Below are 6,000 nucleotides of genomic sequence, written 5' to 3'. Positions count from 1 at the left end.
GAAAGAAAAAAAAAAGAAAACAGCCATCACGTAAGTTTGAGCTCACATCTAAAACAGATGGAAAGACTCTGTGTGGTTTCTTCCTCTTCCACAGTGAGCCGCGATGACGTGTGTGGTCGATATGTTACCAAGCAAAAGGGGTTCTTTCCCCTGGCGCCGCGGTGTAAGACCCAACGATTAGTGTTGAGGAAAACAGGTCTTTAGTTACAATATACTCCAACCTGGGGAGCAGGGAGCACTTCAGCTCAGAGCTGTGTTCGCCCCCGGGACCCAGCACTTCCCTTGCTCCCCAGAAGGCTAGAAGCCAAAACCATGCCCAAAAGCTCCCCATCCCTTATCTGTCAGCTCTCTCCTTCAGGACCGGGGGTACAATGTCATCAGCCTCTGCATAATAGTCCAGAAAAGCATGTGCCGCGTTGCACTGGGTCATGGTGAAGTCCAGGAAAGGCATCAGTCCCAAAGGAGTCCTCTCTGCGTGTAGAAGTTCAGAAAGTCCGCAAAGTGGAGCCCTTGACGGCTCTGGAGTCCGCTGAAGTCACCACAACCAGAAGAGCAGCCCGTCTGCTTTCTTACTGGTCTAGGCCGCACGGCCAAACCATCCCTCCGGACTGCATAGCCGCTCCTTCCTGCTCCTTCCTTCTCTCAGACTGCGTGGCTTTCTCCTTTCTCCTTGCAACCCACATGGCTCTCCCCTGCTTAACGGCTGCCACCTTATTTTTAAATCCCTGCTCCTGTGGCACAGTGGGTGTGGTAACTGGGTCTGACCATTAGCAGAACCTTGTGCGGCCCGTAAGCTCCCTCCTCACTGTTCTACGGTCAAAACCCCTCCCACCCCCTTGGGGCCTGGGAAGCTCTTGGCATTTCCATAACGAAGACACTAGCTATTGGCCACAGACATGCAAAGGCATCTCTCAGGAAAAATGGCCGTGCTCCACTGAGTCCCGTCCCCCACTCCCCAAACCACAGGCTGTGGGGACTTCGGGGATGGGCTTTTTCCACCCTGTAACGGAGAGGCATTATAAAATAGTGGCGCATGGTTTCCAAGGCTAGGTCAGAAGAGGCTTTATGATCTATTGTGACTTTCACCTTGCACTATCTGGGATCACCCTCTTGAGGAAAGCCAGCTACCATGTCAGGAGGATGCTCGGGAAGCCCTATGGGGAGGTTCCTGTGACTAGGCACGAGTCCTCCTGTCCATAACCAGGACTACCTATTCATTCAGGTGAGTGAGCCCGCCTGGAAGCGAATCCCGCAGCCCCAGCCAAGCCCTCAGGTACCGAGGTCCTGGCCGACGTCTGGACTGCAATCTCACGACACACCCTCCGCCAGACCCGCCCCGCTGCACCATCTCCGGAACCCTGATCTGCAAATATGGTGGGAGATAAAAACGCCGCCTGTTCTCAGCCACCACACTTTGCGTCGTCTTGTTACACAGCCACAGGTAAGTGACACAAAAGGAAAGGCTGTTTCCAAGGGAGCCAAGGAACCTGAGATGGACGAGGGGGGACGCGAAGGAGTGTAGTGAATACAACATAGTCGGGTGGATGTCGTTGAATAAGAGGACAGCGCCTCACCATGGTCTCCATCACGACCCGGATACCCTCCGACGCGGTCCCTTAGGCCCGTCTTTTCGTAAGCACAGCTACAGGCTGACTCTGGGGGGGTCATTGTTCCCGTGCCTTCAGGAAACCAAGCCCAGTCTGCGTGGGACGCGCTTCCTCCAGCTCATGACACGGCAGGCTTCGGCTCATTCTTTAGGCTTCTGCGTAAGAAGCACTGTCCCCTCTCAGGGTGCCCCCCTTAAGAGCCCCCCCCCAGCCAAGCCACTCTATCTGATACTTTTCATATTCTTCAGCACCGTCTGAAATCAGTGTGTTTGCTCACTTAGCTCCTCGGCAAGAAAGTGAGTGGCAAGGAACCTTATCTATCTTGCTCCCTGCTGTGTTTCCCCAGCCCCCCAAACCAGCAACTGCCAACCTTCCCAGCACACGGCACCCATAAACTAATTGCTACAATTCTGCTGCACATCCAGATGTATTTTTTTTTGCCAGTCTGACCCCCAAAATAGGTATAATTTGGATTCACTCATACCAGACAGTTATTGTTATGTTCGCTGTTGTCTTTTTTTCTTTTTCTTTGACCGTCTGCGGGAAAAGAGGCCCGTGTCCCTCACGCAATCATCGGGTCGTGCACATTTTAAAAATTCTTGTGGCACACCCGTGGGAAAGCCTTGGCCATTGTGAGATCATCATAAAAATACTGACTGAATGGATGAGTAAAAATAAGCCAAGAGGGGCACCGGCTTGAATCCCGATGGCGACTAACAGTACAAAGGGCTGAGGACAGAGAAAGGCCCATCACACAGTAACTGGGGACCCCCGGGGAGCTGGCCATGACGCCTTTGGCCTCAGAGGACTGGGAGCAGCCACGCGCGACTCACCGCCGGGAGGGAAGCCAAGCCCAAGGAAGCCAGGTCCAGGCGCGTCTGAGCAGAAATGGCCCTTCGGCCGCATTAACGAGGGTTCAGACGCGTCAGGGAAGAGGGGGGAAGGGCGCTCGTACTTGTCCAACCTTCCATCACTCAGCCGTATGGAACCCTTTCTCGGGAAGTTCCAGAAACACCCGCCTGGAACCCCTAGCGGCCCCTGCACATGGCCCCTGCTGATGTCCGTGCCATTGGGGAGCCCGATCTCAGAGAACGCATCGCAGCTTCAAAGACAATTCTGCCGGGACATGAGTGATCTTGCACCATCCCCGACCACACGCTGCTCGGCATTCCACCCTAATTACATGCTCTGAACCTGGCAGGGGCCCGTCATTGGCAGCGAGCGCCCCTCGCTGGGGCAGCCTCGCCCCAGTTATGAACGTACGGGCGGTTGGCACACCACACACGGGCATTTTTGCTCATTAAAGACAGAACCAGGGCTCGTCTGGATTTCATGCCCAACGACATGGTGCTCAGTGTCTAGAACGGGGCAACTTTCAACTTCAAAGGGTGTGAAAGCCAATGCCATGCGTCTGAGTCACGATCCCCTCAGAGAGGAACCGGCTCTCAGCACGCTGTCGGGCCATTAAACACACGCTGGCTGTCTCAACCCGGATAATAAATTTCTGCTCTGAAAGGGAAACAGCTTTCCCTCTTTCTGATGAAAGGCCTTCGTTTATGTTATGAAACCGATTACCGTAGCAATAATAGATCTTCATCGTGGGGAAATGGGGGATTAATCACCACAAATTCTTAGTGAGAGGTGGATGGGGTGTGGAACCTTTAGGAGCCCACAGGCAGTGTGGACGGCAAGTGGGAGCTTCAGTTCACAAAGGCCAAGCACAGCTTTAGAACGGGCCCCGCGGGTCACCTGCGTGATGCAGAAACGGAAACCGCCGCGCACACACATCGATGGTTACAGGAAATGAGGAAAGACATCAATGATCCCATTCTGAGAAGAGATTTTCAATGTTTAGGGTATTTTTCTTTTCTCCTTTTCTTTTTTTTTTTTTTTCCTTTTATCTTGCTTGATTGTTTTCCTCTTGCCATAGCACATAAGTAGGAGTTATTTATCTAAAAGGACTCTATCAGAAATCTTGGTGCCTTTGGATACTGAGGACCAGCACTCCTATCCAGAAGACACAGTCCGGAGCAATTTTCTCCGTTTCAGCATTGCAGCTGTCCTGAGGAGTCCTCCTGCTTTTCCCTGGGAAAAAATAGCAAGTACATAAAAGAGCTCTTCGTGGTTTTGAGCAGAAGTGTAGGACCTTTGTTGGTCTGGGAATGGTCCGAGGATAGGAAAGCTGCTGAGCAGCGGAGGAAGGACAGATAAAGGAGAGAAGATGAAGAATAGAAAAGTAGTAGGAAAGAAAGTAAAAACCAGGAGAGCTGCTGGGTAGGAAGGGACACTTGCCAGACAAAAGCGAAACAAAGCCGAAGATGTTCATGGCTGAATGGGGGGACCCATGCCCGTGAGGAGCCCCCGGAGGCATGGCTGAAGGAAAGACTCTTGAGAAAGGATGTCGTAGGTGGACGACTTCTCTGGGGTCACATCACCCTTATCCATCTGTTGGTCTCTCCAACCAGATCCACCTCCGCTCCCCCTATTCCCGAGGGGCTGACCTCCCCAGACCTCCCCGATCTTCTGTGAGTGGCCATAGTTGGGCACAGCCAACAGGAGGCGGGCATCAGCCAGAACGGGAAGTTAGAGAGGGCAGAGCATCGCGCCTGTCCTGCCCCTGGCTTCAGTTCCTTCCCTCCCTGCCTCAGCTCTCACTGGGTGCCTGCAGGAAGTATTTCCTCTTTTGCCCCTTGAAGCTTGCAAATGAATGAAAGGAGCAAAAGAAACAAATAGTTGTTTCTGATAACCAGGGGGTATACACCCTACCACGTGGTCCCAACATGGACTCATTTTCCCTTAAAAAAAATTAACGACTGCCCTTTTCCCCCAGAGGCAGATAAGTGACATCATCATTACACACACTAGCACCAAGCTAGTCAGCTAGTGCTTTTTTGTTTTTAAGTAAACGCAATGCATTCGACCAGACAAAAGAACTTGAAGTCCTAATACCATCTCTAGAAATGATCTCCAAGAAGAAGAAATGATAACTTGATGAGAAAAAAAACACTTAAGAATAAAGCAGAAGAATGACTAGTACCCCAAACCTAAAGGTGCCCATTAGACGCCCTTCCCCCCAACCTTCAGGGCAAGCCCAGGCCCCTTCCCTGAACCAGCTGTGAACTCACGGCCAAGCCAAGGAAAGAAGCCACGGAGAAGGAGAAGCCAGAGACTGGGAAGTCCCCTGCTGAGCATTTGATTTCCAAAGCACAGAAGCCAAGGGGTCAGTCAGGCACACTGGTGAGGTAGGTATCTCCTCCCACACACTCGGGGAGGTTACAAAGCCCCTGAGTTAATTATGGCCCAGAAATCACCGTCCTCAGCAGGGGCTGTGGTAATCACCGGGTGAACTCATCAGGCGCTCTGTGTATAGCAAAAAATTTAAAAATCTCAAATGAGGAAAATAATGTCCTGCTGGAGAGGGGTCCAGAATTCCTCCTGATGGCCACGAGGTGTATAACCTGCTTTCCTGTTGGCTTCACCCTCAACTAATACTGGGTTGGAACAACATCCCAGATTTAGAGTTTATTATCCTCCGCTGGTAGACTTTGAGGAAGATTAATTAACAATAACCAATTAGGCCCTGGCCGGGTTGCTCAGTTGGTTAGAGCATTGTCCCCATATGCCAAGGTTGCAGGTTCGATCCCAGGTCAGGGCACATACAAGAACCGACCAAATTAACCAATGATGCATAAATAAGTAGAACAACAAATCGATGCTTCTTTCTCTTTCTCTCTCTCTTCCAGCCTCGCTCCCTTCCTCCATCTCTCTCTCTAAAATCAATAAATAAGATTTAAAAGATAATAACCAATTAAAAACTGTCAGTTGGCTGACAATAAGTGGTAGGAAAAATACAGGAGAAATTTGAAGGGAATTGTTCCACTCCAGGGAACAATTTTGTAAAGACTGTAAGATGCCTCTCTGGGTTGAAGACTTTATGTGTCAAATGGAATAAGCCTCTGAAGGCTTGAAAAGATTCTGAGCTGACAGTAATATTATTTATCTTGAAGAAAAGGCTAATGATGTATAATATCTTTGAGCCCTGCTTCCCAGAGCCAGTTATCATGTGCGTGAGACCGGGGGTAATGTCACAGTGTCTTGTGCTATTTCTTAAACACAGATGGGGATAATTACAGAGTATAACATGCGTGTCCTGAGACACCTCAGGGGAGGGTTGTGTTGCATATAAACCCAGCTCCTCCGAGGAAGTCCATACAAGTGCATCATGCCTGGCCTCAGTACATCCACACGCCTTCACCCTTCCCTTCTCTCTCTCCTGCATCACACCAGGGCCAACTCTGGAAGATTCGTGTGGGGATAGGAATTCATTCTTGACACAAAGATGATCAGTGCATGAGATAAAACATGCAGGGTGATAGCATCACCCTTTTCAAAA

Source organism: Furipterus horrens, unplaced genomic scaffold (genome assembly GCF_987537825.1).
Source record: "Furipterus horrens unplaced genomic scaffold, mFurHor1.1.pri manual_scaffold_8, whole genome shotgun sequence".
Classification (NCBI taxonomy): Eukaryota; Metazoa; Chordata; class Mammalia; order Chiroptera; family Furipteridae; genus Furipterus; species Furipterus horrens.
Note: the sequence above shows the minus strand (reverse complement) of the source record.